This window comes from Protopterus annectens, chromosome 14.part0 (genome assembly GCF_019279795.1).
Source record: "Protopterus annectens isolate FY-2018-M chromosome 14.part0, PAN1.0, whole genome shotgun sequence".
Lineage (NCBI taxonomy): Eukaryota > Metazoa > Chordata > Ceratodontiformes > Protopteridae > Protopterus > Protopterus annectens.
In genome coordinates this window covers 274,848,053-274,866,323 of record NC_056748.1, presented here as the reverse complement: position 1 = coordinate 274,866,323, position 18,271 = coordinate 274,848,053, and positions in this window count along the sequence as shown.

Here is an 18,271-nt window from a genome sequence, read left to right as displayed (position 1 = left end):
AATCTAATATGTTAGTCATAGGTGATTCCACAGTAAGACACACCAATGCAACACTCAACCAGGGTGTGCAAGAAGATGGGCATGATCCATACCTATCAGGTGCTAGAATTTGCTGCATTGCACAAGCATACAAGTCCTTTTATCACAAGTATGTATATGAGATAGTCAAAGTACATGAGGGAGTGTAAATGACTTGAGGCATACCTTCCTGGACTATATGAAGAAAGACATGATGGAACTCTCAGAATGTGTGTCTGAGGCTGGTGTGAACCTAACACTGAGCAGCATTCTACAAATAACAAGACTGATTTCTCTGATGGTTGTTAATGCTAGGAGCATTAATAGTAAAGTGTTTTTATTGGAAAATTTGCTATGTTCCCACAAGAATGATGCTGTTATTGTTTGTGAAACATGGTTAAAGAACAATGACTGGAAACCAGTTCTGTCAGAGTATAAATGTTTTTACTGTAACAGACATTCTAACAAAAAATCAGGTGGAGGTGTTATGATAGATGATAACACCAATACTGTAGACTGTGTAACTGTGACAATAAAGACAACCCTGGAACATATAACAATTGTTGGAGTGTATAGAGCACCAAAGTCAAGTGCAGTTGACCTAGAGGACTTCATACATTTCTTGGATGAAACACAGGAAGGAAGAATAATATTAGCCGGGACTTAAATTTACCTGAAACAGACTGGAATAATATTGATTCAACAATGTCTGTAAGGAAATTATTCACAACGTATATTCAGGAACAACAATTGCTTCAGATTGTAAAAAAACCTACCAGGGGACGGACCATACTAGACATTGTGTTCCTACAGAAAATTACTGTTACTTCAAGTCAAGCTTTACCACCATTGATGTGCAGTGATCATGGGGTCATAAAGGTTAATTTGTTGCTAGATAATTCTGCCAAACTGAAATCTAAAACAAATGCACAGAAGGTTAATTACAGATTATATGGAAGCAAAACAGTCACTATGTAAAACTAACTGGAATGAGGTGTTCAGTGGGAAAACTGCAGATGGAATGTAGAAAGCTTTGAAAGAGAAATTGAGTGAAAAAAATCAAAAAAATGTTTAACATCAGGATCGAGGCCTACAACATCAGCGGGATATATTTCCATAAGAACAAGATATCTGATTAAAGTGAGAGACAAAAATATAAGAAATGGAAGAGAGGTCGAACTACAAATTTGAAAACTGAAATAAGCAAGCTGGACAAACAGATTAAACATAGTGTGAGACAAGATCAAGAAAAATTTTAAGAAAAGTTATATAAAGATAGTGAGCATAATAGGAAACCTTTTTATAGATACATAAGATGTGGAAGGAGTAAAGACACACAAACTGATAATCTGTGTGCAGATTTTAAAATTTATTCTCAGGCGCAAAGGATTGCAGATATATTTACAAAATCTTATGCAAAACAGTTTGGCTCCACAAAACGGGTGATAAGTTTTCCTAGTGGCATTCAGGTAACCACAGATACTGGAATCAAATTAGATTATACTGAAAAAGAACTGTACAAACTGGATCCAAACAAAGCAAAGGGAGGAGATAGAATTAGTAACAATGACCTGAGAACACTTCAGTAAGAACTTACGGTACCATTATATCTATTATTCACTAAGTCATATAAATATGTGGAGATTCCTCAAGAATGGAGACATATGCTTATTAAACCGGTCTTCAAGAGAAAGGGGAGTAGCATAAACCCAGAGTCATACAAACCCTTAAGTCTACTTTTATGTTGTGCAAAATAATGGAGAAGGTAATATTGGATAAGTTATTGTCAGAACTGGATAGGCTGGGACTTGAAAATATATACCAGCATGCATATGTTGAAAACAGATCTATCACCACCTGTAACATGATGTTCTATAACAATATAATAACAGCTTCTTCTTCTTTCGGCTTTTCCCGGTTAGGGGTCGCCACAGCGGATCACCCATCTACTCATGATTGGCAGTAGAGTTTTACAGTGTCGAGTTGCCAGCCTGGCGCCCAACCTTCCATGGAAGACACACACATGCACACACTCATGCCTAGGGCCAATTTAGAGTGTCCAATCCACCTACAGCATGTCTTTGAGATGTGGGAGGAAACCGGAGCACCCCGGAGGAAACCCACACGACCACAGGGAGGATATGGAGACTCCGCACAGAAGACACCCCAGCCGAGGATTGAACCAGAGAACCTCTTGCTGTGAGGCGACAATGCTAACTGCTGCACCACCATGGCCGCCCAACAATATAATAACAGCTATGAATGAAAAATTGTGCTGTGATGAAATTTATATAGATTTAGCTTCAGCATTTGACAGGGTAATACACAAAACACTGATCAATAAATTAGTACATACAACTAGGTATTGATGTACTCTTGATAAGATGGATAGCTGCATGGCTTACAGGACATGGCAAGTATCATACAGCAACTGGACAGGTGAAATCCTTGGTTACAGTCAGAATGTACTACAAGGCTCTGTCCTAGTCCCATACTTGTTTAGACTGTATCTTTCAGGCCTAACTTTTTCACCTGATGTGTTCTACAGTCTATATGCAGACAACCTGAAATTGGGTAAACTGATTACATGCGCTACAGATAAGGCAAGTCTGCAAAATAACTTGACTAAATTGACCATTTGGACACAGGAGAATAATATGCTGATAAATACATCAAAAACTAAGCATATGAGATTTGGGAGGCATAAATTCAAAGGTGAATATTTAAAAAACAGCACACAGTAATTGAAACTGTAGACTCATTTAAGGACCTGGGTATATGGGTAGATTCAGCTATGAGTTTTTTTTTTAATCATATCAACCAATTAGGTAATGATAGTTATAGAACTATACGTTGTATAAAAAAATTTATAAAGTCTAGGAAATCAAAATAATGAAGTCATTTTTTGTTAGTTACATTAGGCCCAAACTTGAGTATGGAATAACAATATGGAAACCCTATAAGAAAACAAGCATGGGTAAACTGGAAAGAGTACAATGAAAATATACCAAGGGTATCCATGGATGTGAAAATTTAAATTATTATGAAATACTAAAATATCTGAACTTGTAAGGTGTCTCTTAGAGATATCTAAGAGGAGATTGTATTCAACTATATAGGGCATTTAGAGACAACTACCTCTGGGAATGGTTGGGGTTATCCAAAAGTACTGGAGAATCATCAGACAACCTTTGCAGAAGATTCTATAGGAATGAGAAGTGTAATAACTGGTTCTCTGACAGAGTAGCTGATGCATGGAATAGACTACCAAATTACATTAAAGCAAGTACTAGTTTAGATATTTTTAAGAACAGCCTGGACATTTATTATGGGAACAAGTGTTTTGGTATATTGGCAAGCTAGAAGGGCATTAATGCCCATGCTTGAAATATGTGTATGTATGTATGTAAGAATGATACCACAATATGAATAAAAGATAATTCAAAGGGGGTATATATCAGCCTCGTAAGTAATGGTGGACACAGTCCTAAATGCTTTGCCAATAATGGCCTGCACCTCTCCCTCAAGGCATTTGTATACTGACAAAATCCTTGTCCATCCCCATAGTGTATTTTAAAGCAATATCCGTCTTCTAAAGCTTCTGCAATAACAAAACATAATCCAGATGGCATTAAGGTATTACTAGTCAATGCTAGGTGCCTCAACAAAAATCTCAGTTCACTACAAGTGCTACTTACCCTGGAAAACATTGATGTATGCATCATCACAGAGACCGGATTCAAGATCAGGAAAGCAGGGATTCAAAGCCTCAGGTCAACTGCATTACATTTGATTTGAACCTCTTTATTTAAGGTTTGATCACTTCTATTTTGTATCTTATTCTAGTAATACAGTTGTTTTGTTTTAAGTGTTCTGTTCTGTTGGAGTTCTAAGACTTCTTGGCTAGGGTCAGTTCATAGGTTCATAGGTTAGTACTAAGCTAACTGCCCTTGTGAGCCATTTTAAGCTTAGCCAATTATCCCTTGTGAGAATCAAACCCTGCACCCTGCACCTTGTGTTTGTAAGGCAAACACCTTAACCATTAGGCATCAGTTAATTAGTGGAGAGAGCTGAGAAACAGCATTGTTCTTTTATTTAGAAATATCTGTATTTAGCTGAAGTGTTTGTGTGGTCTGCATTGCTCTGAATATCACTCATCTATGACTGCATTCTTCCCATGTCCCACCCATTCCTTCTTGTGTTCTTAAATTTTGTGGCTTTTGGGTTGCCCGACCCTACTATAAATTTCATTTTGGACACTCCTCCCAGTCCCACCTGATCGGCTCATTCTACTGAGTAGAGAGAGATCATTTGGGAAGGCCCACCCCCTTAGTTTCTCAACCTTGTATTATCTTGTTTCATCCCTTCCCACTTAACCGAAAAAAAATTCCACTTTATTCATCTGTTTTTACTGTATTTGTGTTTCTTCCTACTTCATTTTGCTTTTGCTGCTTGTTCTTAAAAGTACTCAATTGCATTTATTCTGCTGTATTTATTACTGCTTGTTAGTAGCCTGATTAAATTGTAACTGTTATTCTAAGCCTTTTAGTTTAAGCACTTGGGCTTCAGGCCAGTTGTTTTACATTAAGAAGGTTTGTGGTCTACACTCTTGTGGCAGGATAGGTAGCTTATATCCTTCTAAGTTGAGAATTTCTGGTTGAAGTCTTAGCATCTGTTATTCTAAAAGTGTCTTAGTTCTGATTTAAGCACGTGCTTTAGGCTAGTTATTTTACATTAAGAAGGTTTGTGGTCTACACTCTTGTGGGAAGAGAGGGTAGATTCTGCGCTTCTGTGCTGGGAATTGCTGGTTGAAGACTTATTGTGTCTGCTTATTTGAACTGTTATTTTCTGAAATTCGTGTGCCTTGTTTGCTGTAGCATAGACTAGATCCAGACCTGCTGAATTTAGCTCTGTTTGTATAACTTGAGCACTAATCCAGGCCATCTTTTTTGGAGTGGGTTCCCTTGCACTCTAGTGGCAGGAGTGTGCATTTAGAGCTTGTCTGATTGAAGACTGCTGGAACAGGGCTCAATCTTAAGCTTCTTTATTGGTTAATTTGTTTAAATCAGTTTGCTCTTGTTTGCTGCTGTTATATTTAAGTGTGTATCAGTTCTCCTGTGTTAAATCGACCTAAACAGTTTAAATATCTTTAGCATAGTCTGGTTAAAGGTTTTGCTGTATCCAGATCTGTTTGTGTGATTCCTGTGTTTCCTGCTACACCATCTTGTCTTGGCCGGGGCCTGCCTGCACTTAGTGGGAGTAAGTGAACTGGTTGGAACTGGTCTGGCATAGGGTGTTGAGCTAAGAGCTCATGGACAAGGATTAATTGGTTAATTCCAGTGTTTCTATTTTACTTTCATTTTTTGTGGTATTTAAATCCAGCATTTGCATAGGTTTGTGCTTGTTTGCCTGTCGCTCACTGCCGCTGCACTGTTTTAACCCTTTGCGAGATATCTTAGTTGCATTTTTTCCCTTACCAGCACTCCTGTGTAAGTGAGATTCTTACCTGCAGCTACTGTATTGATTTTATCCAGCCCTACTCACACCTATAGGTACTCTCCTCAGATAGTACCCACTCTACTATCCCTGACCTCTCTTCCACAGATTCTGATAAACATGGATGGAGAATTTCCTACTGTTTCTCCTGCTAGTCTGGTTGATATGGGAATCTTGGGACAGTGAAGCAACTGCCTTATGTACACAGACAACCCTCTACTACTACCACCTAGGATTAAGAACCTAGAATCCTTGCTGTCTCAGTCACAATCCAGTACATTTGACACTGAGAAAGCTGTCTGCACAAACACTATGAACAGCATACCTCTAACACCACCCATATCTGTACAACACACTTCTACATATGCAGGAGTTCTCAACAAAAACTTACTTAAACAAAAGAGACCTCCGAAGGAAAAACACGCATGCATATCACTGCCCACAGTGCCAAGCATCACACATAGTACACATGTCTGTGTCTCATAGCCTCTAAGGCCCAGCCACAAACCCAACATACTAGTCATAGGAGACTCTGTCATGAAACAAACAGATGTGCCCCTCACCAGGCTGGACAAGAAGAAAGTCATGGTAAGTTGCTTGTCAGGTGCTAGAATCTGCCATATCATGCACACACTCAAATCTCTTAACAACAGGTACTGTTATGACTGTCATGGTCCATGTTAGTGTGAATGACCTGAGACGTGCCTCTCTGGACTATATGAAGAGAGACATAGGTTCATAGGTTCATAGGTTCATACTAGGCTATCTGCCCTGGGGCATTTAAAAGCCTAGCCAGAGTGTGTGTGGCTTTCACCACCCCTTAGGATGAGAATACTATACCCATTAGTTTGCTGTGCCTCTGTCCAGCAGTGATACAGAGATGATTCCCGGGGTAAACCTACGATCTCCCATCCACTCGTCAAGATTTCTCTTGAACAGAGTCAGTGAGGGGCTCTGCCTCACATGGACTGGGATTCTGTTCCATAGTGTAGGGAGTCTCTGGGTGATGAATCTGTCCCTCCAGCATGTCCTATTTATATTCATGTTGAGGTTTAAGTCTCTTGCTCTTGTGGCTCTGGTGGATTTGGATTTTTTGAGGTGGAGCATGTCCATTAATTCCGGGTTGGACATGGCCTTGTATGTCAGGCACAGATCACCTCTGAGCAGACGGTATGCGACTGAATAGAGCTGGAGTTTCTTCAGTCGGGCATTGTATGACATATGTTTGAGCCCCTTTATCCTTTTGGTGAGGAACTTTTGGGGTCTTTCCAACTGCTGCAGGTGTCGGGTAAGGTACATTCCGAATGGGGCATTGTACTCAATCATTGGTCTGATAAGTGAAGAGTACAGGGGTACAATGACCTCTCCTGATCTGGATGTGAATCCCCTCATGATCAGGTGGGCAATGTAGAAGGTCTTCCTAACCACTTTGGCAATGTGAGTGTCAAAAGAGAGGTTACTGTCAACTTGGGTCCCCAGGTCCCTAGATTACCACCTATGTGGTAATTAGGGGTTACCTTGTTTTTCCCCAAAGGGTATGACTATACATTTTTTGGCATTTAGCTTAAGGCCATGGCTCTGGCACCAGTTATCCATTTCTATGAGACCTTTCTGGAGGATGTCTGTGTCTGATGGAGTGTCAATTATGGTGCCCAGTTTGCAGTCATCTGCAAATTTTGTCAGCCACAATCCCCCTATGTTTGCCTGCACTTCAGAAAAATAAATGCCGAACAAGAGGGGGCCCAGGACTGAGCCCTGTGGGACACCGCTCGTGACCGGCTTAGAGTCTGACATGGCACCAGCAACTCTAACCCTGTGTGTTCTGTCCTTGAGCCAGTTTGCAACCCATCTTGTGACATATGGGTTTACATCTAAGCTGGTGAGCTTTTCTATGATGCCCGAGTGGGGTATTGTGTCGAACGCTTTTGCTAGGTCAAGGTAGGCTGTGTGAACTGCCTTACCCTCATCAATGGCCTTAGTGACTGTTTCAAAAGTCGACCCAGTTCAAGAGGCAGGATCTGCCCTTGACAAAACCAAATTGGGTAGGATCCAGTGTCTGTAGGTCCCCAATGTCTTTATTTATGAGTTCCATTATGATCCTCTCCATAGCTTTGCAGACAAGGCTCGTCAAGCTTATGGGCGGTAATTTCCAGGGTCCGTAGAAGCACCGCCTTTGTGGAGTGGGACCACAGTTGCCGTCGCCATTCTTTGGCACGTATCCTGTAGTAAGGCTAAGATTAAACAGCAGCCTTATGTGTGGGTTTAGTTCCTCATTGAGTTTGTGTAGCACACAGCCGGGGACACCGTCCGGTCCCATTGTTGCTGTGTTTTTTGCTTTAGAGAGAGCAGCTCTCACCTGGGCATCTGAGATGTTTGGGAGGCTAGACTCTGGTGGGATAGATATTTCTCCTTTGGGGAGGGAGGGTAGAAATTTGCACTGAACCTGTCTGCCAGTATGTTGGCAATGTCTGTGGGTTCAGTGATTTTTTATCATTTTGGACTAATTCTGAGCATATCTGGGAGTTTCCACCCAGGTTTCTAACATAGCTAAAGAAGGCTTTATGATTGTCTTTTGTGTCATTAGCGATTTTTCTCTCAAAGTTGGCCTTGGATGATTTTATGAGTGATCGTAGTTTTTTGCTAGTATTGATCAGAGATGCCTTCCCATTTAGGGATTTTGCTCTGTCATGTAGTAGCTTTCTCCTCTTGTTGTAGAGTTTGTTTATGGCTGGAGTCCACCAGACCGGGCGCCTGCCTTTGGTGGAAAGGGTCTTGATTTTATTAGGGATTGCTTGATCCATACATTCCTGGAGGTGCTCGTAGAAGGCATTTGTAAGGGTTTCAGCAGCGTGGGTTGTGGTTTCCACTAGCTCGGGGGCCTTGAAGGATACCACTCCAGTCTTAAGAAGTGTGAAGTTTGCTTTTGAGAAGTTCTTCACTGTGGGGGCGGGATGTGGATCTCCAGTGAGATTAATTTATGGTCTGATCTCACCAATGAGGGATATACTTCCGGTGTGGAGCATTTTGTCCCCATGTTTGTGATGATCAGGTCTAGTATATTTTCTCCTCTTGTGGGAATGGTGACTAGTTGTTCCATAGCATTTGAGTTTTGAACTCAAGGAACCTTTGGGCTAGGGTGTTGGGGCTTGAGTAATGTTCCCAGTCTATGTTTGGGTAGTTGAAGTCACCCAATATGATGGTGTTTGGAGAGACATTCATACTTTCCAGTGTCTTCATTTTTCAGGTTGAGATGACTGAGATGATTGAGATTGTTCAATATATGTTTCAGGCAGGTATATTCCTAGCCTTAAGTAGCATCCTACCATCACCCAGAATTATGCCACAATACAAACTGAAAATTATTGACTTTAACAATTGGCTTAATTTCTGGTTTCATTCCAAGGGGTTCCAGTACCTGACAGCTTGAGAGGACATGACGGACAAACCACGATGCTTTGCAGAGATGGCCTTTATCTGTCTCCACTGGGCTTCAGGATTCTGGCAAAGGCTCTTGCCTCCCCCATGGTGCCTTCTTTAGGCAAAGTCATGAGCACAAAATTACCAACATGAAAAATTCTTCTAAACAAAATTTAAAGGTCATCCTGCTAAACGCTAGGAGTCTTAGCATGAAGCTGCACTCATTGCAAACATTCCTTGCCCTGGGGAATGCTGACATTTGTGCAGTCACTGAAACTTCATTCAAAGCTGTGGAGAGCACCCCAGCCTTACCAGGTTACTCATCCTACCATACTTTCAGACCCCAGAGGGCTACAAAGCCAAAGGAGGTGGAGTTTCAATATTTATCAAAGACATACACACCTCCAGGCTTGTCAAATGGTATGACACCAAGGAGACACTCCAGGTGCAGTTAACTGTTGACAAAACACCTATTCAAATCATAGTTAGCTACAGACCCCAATTATGACTGAGGACACCCATTCCACCTATCTGGACTTACTTGAATCCATCAAGATTAAACCCTCTACCCTGTTCCTGGGTGAGTTTAACTACTTGACCATAGAGTGGAAGACCTATACTAGCCCAAACACGAATGCACGAATGCCCAGAGATTCCTAGACTTTCTCAATGTCAATGCATTGGAACAGCTGGTCGACACCCCTATGAGAGGTGAAAATATTCTGGATCTGGTCCTAACCAACATGAGTAGCCACTGTAGCACCCCTACAGTGTCATCTTCCTTGGTAAGAACTGACCATAAAGCAATCACTTTTGAAGTCACCATCTCCCCAGACCCCCCAATTTATCAGGGTCAAACAAAAAAACTTTTTCAAAGCTGACTACAATCTTCTCAAAGCAGGTATAAGCAACTTCACAGTCACCGTTCCTTCATTTGGAACTAGCACTGATATCCAAGCCTTCACCAAAAAAACTATATAAGCACCTACATAGCTGTATGGACTCAGCAATACTTGACAGGACCAAATCATCTTTCTCAAGGAAGAGTAAACCTGTCTGGCGGACAGCAGCAATAAACTAACTCTATAATAAAAGGAAATAAAATGCTGTCCAGGACCAAGAAGGACCAGGTGCCAAATTGGAAACAATCTCTCCTTTGTCTGAACAAGCAAACAAGGTCACTGGTGAAATCCTCTAAGGGTAACTTTGAGCCCAAATTGGCCCCATCCACTAAGGACAATTACAAGGCCTTCTTCACATATGTCAGCAATCTCAAAGGTAACACCCAAATCTGCTCTGAACTGGTGGTCAATAACACCACATAAAATACCATAGATATAGCCAGCCTGCTGGCAGACAGGTTCAGTGAAAACTTCACCCCACTGTCCCCCCATCAGTAAACCAGGACATCCCACCACCTGCCCCCTCCCTTCATCACCAGGGAGCAGGTCTTTAATGTCCTCTCTAAGGCAAAAAATACAGTCTCCATGGGACCCAATACCATCACTGGCTGTATCCTACATGAACTCAGGCACGAGCTCTCAGCTCCATTAGGCATCCTATTCAGCCAAAGCCCGAGCACCAGCTTCATCCCAACTGAATGGAGGACAGTCACTGTCATCTCTCTATGCAAAGGGGGACCATCCACTGACTCAGACAATTATAGGCCCATCAGCCTAACTAGCCCGATCTGCAAGACCATGGAATGCATTATCATGGACTTTATAAACAGAGACATTGGCAACTTCCAAATGCTTGACCACACAGAGTTTGGTTTTGCAAAAGGGACATCATGCCTGTTAAACTTTGTCAATTTCTTTGAAACAGTCACCAAAGCCATGGACAAGGGGAAGACAGAGTAAACCCCCTACCTTGACCTAGCCAAAGCCTTTGACACTATTCCCCACTCAGGCATAATAGAAAAACTCTCCCAGCTAGGCATCCACCCGTATGTTACCAGATGGGTAGCTAACTGGTTCAGTGATAGAACCCACTCAGTAAAAATAGGGGAAGCCACCTCTAGTAGTAGACCTGTAATGAGCGGTGCACCCCAAGGATAGGTCTTGGGACCTCTACGTTTTGGGATATACTTTTCTGAGGTGCAAGACAAAACCAGATGACTGCAAGGTGGGAGCTGTCTTAAATTCCCCTAGCGATGTGAACATCCTCCAAGAGGGCCTTACCCAAACTAATAACTGGTGCCAGAAGCATGGCCTCAAACTGAATGCCAAGAAATGCATCATTATCCCCTTTGGGGAAAATGGCATCCCCACTAATTATCACATTAACAACAACATACTAAGCAAGCAATTAGTCATGATGGACTTGAGCACACAGTTTGACAGCAACCTGACTTTTGACCACCACATTGCCTCCATTGTATGGAAGGCTTTCTACATGGCCCACCTCATAAATAAGGATATTTCCTCCAGGACGAAGGAGGTCATAACATCTCTGTACTTCTCCCTTATCAGACCCATTATCGAGTACAATGTCCCCTTTGGCATGTATCGTGCGAAGCACATGCAGCAGCTAGAAAGACCACAGAGGTTCCTGACCAGGAAAATCCAGGGTCTCAAACACCTATCCTATACAGATAGGCTAAAAACCCTGTCCCTTTAGTTAGTCTCATACAGACTGCTCAGAGGTGACCTGTGTCTGGCATACAAGGCCATCTCAGACACAGCCTTGATGGAGTTGGTGCATATCTGTAAGAAAAACTCCACTCATGTAACCTGCACGCAAGGCCTTAACCTGGTTTGTGACATTAATAGAACTTATTGGTAGGATAGATTTGTGTCCCAAAGACTCCCTCATATGTGGAATAGACTCCCTCTCCATGTCAAGCAGAGTACCTCTCTAGCTCTCTGTAAGAGGAACCTGGACAACTGGATGGGAAACAGAAATTATACCCCTGGGATCCCACCTTTGTCCCTGCTGGACAGGGGAAACAGGTGTTGACTTTGAGGGAACATGGGAAAAATTCTTGGCTAGGCTTATAAAGGCCAACAGGCCAATCGCCTAGTGTCATCCTATGAACCTATGAACTTATGAAGGCAATGCCTACATATTTAAAAAAAAATACCTCCTGACTCATTAGACAAGATAATGAACTGGAACCCCTTCACATCAAACTTACTATTCACAAAACCCATTATTATGTATTAAAACAAATGCCATTCTCCCAGCAGACTTCAACTTGCCCTTCATAAAATGGGAGACTTATGCATCCTCAAGCAAGTATACCCATAAATTTCTGGACTTCATCAATGCAAATGTTCTGGAGAAGTTAACCTACTCTCCAACCAGGGGTGACAAAATCTTGAATTTGGTCCTTACCAATATAGAATAGCTTTACTCCCCACCAAATGTAATTTCCTATATGGTCAATTCAGACCACAGATCAGTTACTTTCACCCTAAAACTGAAGCCTGAAACACTTTCCAATATCTCACTGTTCAGAGATTATGCAAAAGCTAATCTAATAAAGCTACATGACAACCTGGCTAAATTCAAAATTCCCATCCATCTTGACGATCCTACTACTTATGCAGAATCCTTTACTGTCCAGTTCTATTCCCATATACAAAGCTGCATATATGCATCTGCCCTTTCAGAAATAAATGCAATATCAGATTCAAACATAAACCCCTATGGTGGAACCCTAAGGAAGCTCTACAATAATAACAATAAAATAACAACTCATTACATGCAAAAATAAATTGAACTCTCAAGATGTCACGAACATCCATGCTGAATTAAATGAGGAACTCTGAACCTGATCAAATCAACCAAAGTCAGATATGAGGTAAAAATAACCGCAAAGCCTTCTTTATGTTAGAACCCTCATTAACACTGCCCAGCACTGGGCAGAGTTAACAGTAAATTATCTGACATACTCTGACCCAGGGGACATTGCCTGTCTACTAGCAGACAGCTTTACCTCAAACTTCACCCTCCTCTGTCCTCTAGTGTTCTCAGATCACATATCTGCATCTACAACCCCCTCAAATCTCCCACAAACAAGTCCTCAAGGTGGTAAGGCCAAGATCCCTACTTCTCTGGGGCCAGAGAACATAAGCTGACCACTGGTCAGCTTAACTTCTTAGACTCCTTACAAAGGTTATTCAATATCACCATCAAAACAGGCTTTTTGCTGGATGGATTGAGGACAGCAACAGTCATTTCCTTGCACAAAGGTGGGGTTTCAATTGACCCAGGCAATTATAGACCCATAGGCCTGACCAGCCTCATCTGTAATGCTATGAAAAGGATCATGATGGAATTAATTAATGAGGATATAGGTAACTTACAGACTCTGTACCTAAGCTGCCATTTATCGTTGCACTGTAACTTTATTTGCATTTTTCTAGGTATGTATTATCAATGTACTATTCATGAAGGGCAGATCCCACTTACTTATTCTGGTTGACTTCTTCAAAGAAGTTACTGTAGCAATGGATAATGGTAAATCATTACACACCACATATCTAGATCTCATGAAGGCATTCAACACCATCCTGAAGTCAGGTATCAGAAAAACTCTTGAAGCTAAATGTAATATGTAACTCTTGGATAGCAAATTGACTCACAAATATGACCCAGGAAATAAAGGTGGATGGCTTTACCTCCTTCAAAAGATCTGCCACTAGTGGTATACCCAGGGTCAGTCCTTGGGCCAATTCTTTTTCTCAGAAGTAAAAATTAATGGTTTGCGGCTCATCATCTCCCCAGAGGACACCATGATCCTCCAAGAGGGCCTGTCCCAAACAAATTGCTAGTGTCAAAACCATGGACTAAAACTAAATGCCAAGAAATTTACAATCATATCCTTCAGCCAGCATGACTACACATACAACTGTCACAGTGACAACATGATGCTGCTTTCCTGTGATGTCTGTGCCTTCTGCATATCATGAAGATCTGTTATAAGCTACGAGTGTCTTAGTCCCAGACTGGAGTAGTCATAATGCTGGGCTGGTTCAAAAGCAGCCTGGCAATCAGAATAAGAATATTCCTATTGTTAAGGAAACCTTGGAAAGTCTTGCACATGAGCCAGATACTGAACTCATTAACGGTACCTGTAAATTATTTTAAAGAAGAAAAAGAAAAAAAGTAAATAAAAGATAACACTTTTAGTTTCTTTCTTTTTTTTTTACTTGGGGGGGGGGGGTGGCAAAACCTTCTCCATGAATAAACTATCACTTCTCTAATTTATGCAACTGTAACCAAGAAATAGTTGACCTATTTGCACTTACACAGTAGTACAGGTGACCACATAATCAGTTGCTCTTTTTCAACACTCAAGGAACAGGTAAACCTTATTTGTAATTGACCAGTGTGAGTACCTACCACTGTCTACTTATAAATCCCTATCTCTCTTTCTCCTCTGACAGACACACACACACACACACACACACACACACACACACACACACACACACACACACACTTTGTGTTTGTGTGCATGTGGTATCACGTGATGACACTTTTTTTGTAAGAATATTAATGACTGGAGAGGCATATAATATTACTGCATGAACACTCATGACTTTTATACTCCTCACTATTTATATGTTCTTATCACTACTGCCTTTTATGTGTGGTGATGTCTCTACCATGAACACTTTTTCATGCCTTATCATTTTGTTACTTAATAATGCATGCATCATATTTTTGCACTGAAAAGAAGGATCTTCAGTACATTCATACAGTCCTGATCACACTGAAAGGTTTAATTCAGTAGTGTGGAATTTGATTCTCTTATTACTGGGTTGTTGCACTGCCCTATGAAATCATTTCCCATAATGACTTTCAGCATGTCTATGCTGCCATTTATCGTTTCACTGTAACTTCATTTGCATTTTCCTAGGTACATATTACAATTATACTGTTTTGAAGGTGTTGTACCTTTTAGAATTCATGATGTCTTGTTGCATCACAGAAGTCCTACCTAACAAGTAAAGGCAGCTTTTAGAGACAAGCACCATTGCATAGATCAAGCCTTGTATACTAAGGAATGACATGCATGGTTTGCCAAGGCATCTTTTGGAATCTTGTGGGGAGGTGGAGGTTCCTACGCAAAGAAACTGCTGCCAAAGTAGTCAGTGCAATGAGACTGAGCAACTGTGATGATACATAGGAAGTTCCAGTGCATGTGACAGGGTACAGGGCAAAGCACATGCTCATATGTCAATGAATGATGTGAGATAGGTCATATGGGAATCCATGGTGGTATGCAGTTGGCAAACATGCCGTCATCTCTACAGAAGAACCAACATGTTGCTAGGTGATGTTTAAAAACATACAGTATTTCAGAAGTGAAGATGAATCTGCAAACACTATGATAGACAGGTAAAGAAGCAGAAATCTATCCATCCATCCACAACCCCTTTTCACATATTTGCATATGGTGTTGCGGTGTTATTTCAACAGTGACAATCATCTAGAGCCAAGGTTTGCATTAACAGGTGGCTAGCCCTGCTTCTGTAGCTTTTCCCCACTACACACACACACACCTATGGCCAAAATTAGGGTGCCAATCCACCTACTGCATGCTTTCGAATGTGGAAGGAAACTGTAGCACCTGGAGGAAACCCACATTTTATTCATTTTTTTATTTATTTTACATTTGTTGACCGGGCTAGTCTGGCTGGATACAAGTCCATTTTCAGCAGAGGCCCGAGGAGAAAAGCTCCAATGAAACCCACATGAACACAAAGAGGACAAGCAGACTCCAAGCAGAAGTCACCCCAACTAAGAATCGAACCAGGAAACCTCTTGCTGTGAGGCAACTACGCTATCCACTGTGCCCATGTGCTGCCCTATTTTAACGTGTATATTCATTTGAAGGTGTCAGAAGTATGGTTATCAAGGGAAGTATGTGGCAGTACTGCTACCTTTTCTGTCTGGGTATTTCTGCATCTTTAAATTATCATCATCTAGTTAAAGATGCAGAAATACCCAGACAAAAAGGTAGCAGTACTTCTGCATGCTTCCCAGAAGCATTTCCTGACACACAGTTTATTCTCACAACTGTCAGTTATGGACTGGCAATCAGCTGAAATGCTTATAATAATAATAATTCTAACACTAACTTAATGCAGCATAACAGAAGTGCAAAGCTGGACTTTGTCTCATGCTATCTACTTTTTTGTATTCCATGTAAAATGTGCAAGAAGGTAGACATAATGTACATGCACAATTACTCCCTGACATCAGTACAGATGTGTGAGTTATCCATCTGTTCAGGGCAAGGAGCAATGAAAGAAAGAGCTGTTCCACACTGCTTTGTTGTGGAGTTTATTCATTAAGAGACTGAGAAACATTCAAATTAGAGAAGTCTTGTTAGCGATAGGTGGGTAACTCATAAAAAAAAAGTGACCTGGAAAACAGTCAGCAGTCATGATCAATTCCCATCCACATATTTTTTTAAAGTGGTGGAACAGTCGTGTGGCCTTCACTGTGTGTAGGTTCTCTACTTTATGTATGCAACTAATGTTACCTGTGCAACTGAGAGTGGCAACCCAGAATGACATTTTTCTATCTGTGTTGCTGAATGGTAATGTATAATTTACGTTCTAAACAAAGTACTGCACTGCACTGCATAGCTTGTTTTGTTTTCAGAATGACAGCTGTTATACTGCATGCATTGTTACGGTCTGTGTGGCTCTGTTTTTTTTTTTTTTTCAATTTTTACAAGTGGTTCGTGTTTCTAATATCATGTCAGAAATGGAACTCATTGCTGCATCAGGCAGCAATTAGAGTTCATGAAATTAGTATTGCTTCAGTCTTTGATGTTTGTTCTTCTCAGCATCCACAGTATACCCAGAATTGCCTCCCTCTGCAGTTCATACTCAGTTTGCTAGCATATTTAAGTATGCTTGAAAATTCTTTTTTACTAACGCTGCTGCTCCAACTAACTTTGGAACTATCTGTGTGTCTTTATCCCATATTGCTCTAATTATTGCTTGCATATCCTGGGATTTTAAGACTTTGTGTCACTCTCAGTGTGTAGGATACTGTAACTGCTAGGTGCCACTTTTTCAGTGATTAATAGTAATACTAAATAGCTACTTGTATGCTGTAATACTTATACAATCTCCAATGCAACAGCTTTGTCATATTGTTGTGCCATTCTGTATATAGACATTCAGCCTTGGAGTTTAGCATATTCAGCTACAAGATGTGCAATTGTTTCTAGCTCTGTAACACAGAACCTACATTTTTTATCACCCACTTTTTCAATAAACTTTGTTAACCAACATGTATGTAGGTCTCTGTCTTGAGTTGCCATTAATAGTCATTCATGTCTTGGTTTAAATTCACTTCTACTTAACCATTCATGTGTCAAAACTTTGATCAATATGTGGTTGTTTCCAGGAGTTCTGTGTACTTGCCAAATTGTAGGTTTTTCAGATGTCTTTCCTTTTCTTCTGGTCCTGCTCTTTATATTATTTCTTTTGATTTTTCTTCACTTTCTGTAGCTGCCTGATGTTTGTATACTTCTGGTTTGATTTCCATTCTGATTCCTTTCCAAAATGCTTCTGTTAATCTGAGCCAAGATGTCATCTATAACATAAAAAAAAGTAAGACATTTCATTGCATTTGGATCCGATGCTGTCAGCTAATATGCACGTAGTGCAGACACCTACATCCAGTCAATTTCGAGGAGGTCCATATACTACAAAGAATGGGGATTTATAATGCTGCCATGTGCTGTTGTTTTTATATAACATTTGATAGGCATGAAACAGTTTTCTTGTGTAGTTGATTCAGTCCTGTTTGGGGCCAGTCAGTTATGCCAAAGTTATAAGTTAGAAGAGAAGAAGCCAACTTGATTTATAGCTTGAACTTTATTCCTAGATTTCAAGGTCATTTTCAGTATCAGCTTTAGTCATCTATAATAAATCTTTACAAAGCGTTGTTTGTTCATGGTTAATTACTGAGCCTTCATCTATTAAAAAAAATGATATACATCCTTCTGTTCAAGTTCCTTTATAATCACACTCCTGTTCCAGGTTGATATTTTCTTGGTCTTTCAGCATTCCTGCTATAACTATTGCATTTGTATGTTTATCATGACCTAATGCCATTCTTATGCTGTTTGTTTTTTTTTGTGCTCCCATTTGCTTGCCTGAGATATTTTGGGAGAAGACTATTTTTAGAAGTTACATTGTGACCGCAGCCTAATAAATAGTTTACTGGGTTACGGATAAAACAGATTAGACCTGCTGATGGAGAATTAGTCAGGGATATTCCCATGTGGATTTTTATCCTGGGGATAATCATTTTATCCTATATCATGACTCAGTTGTAAAATGGTTTGTCACTATTTCAT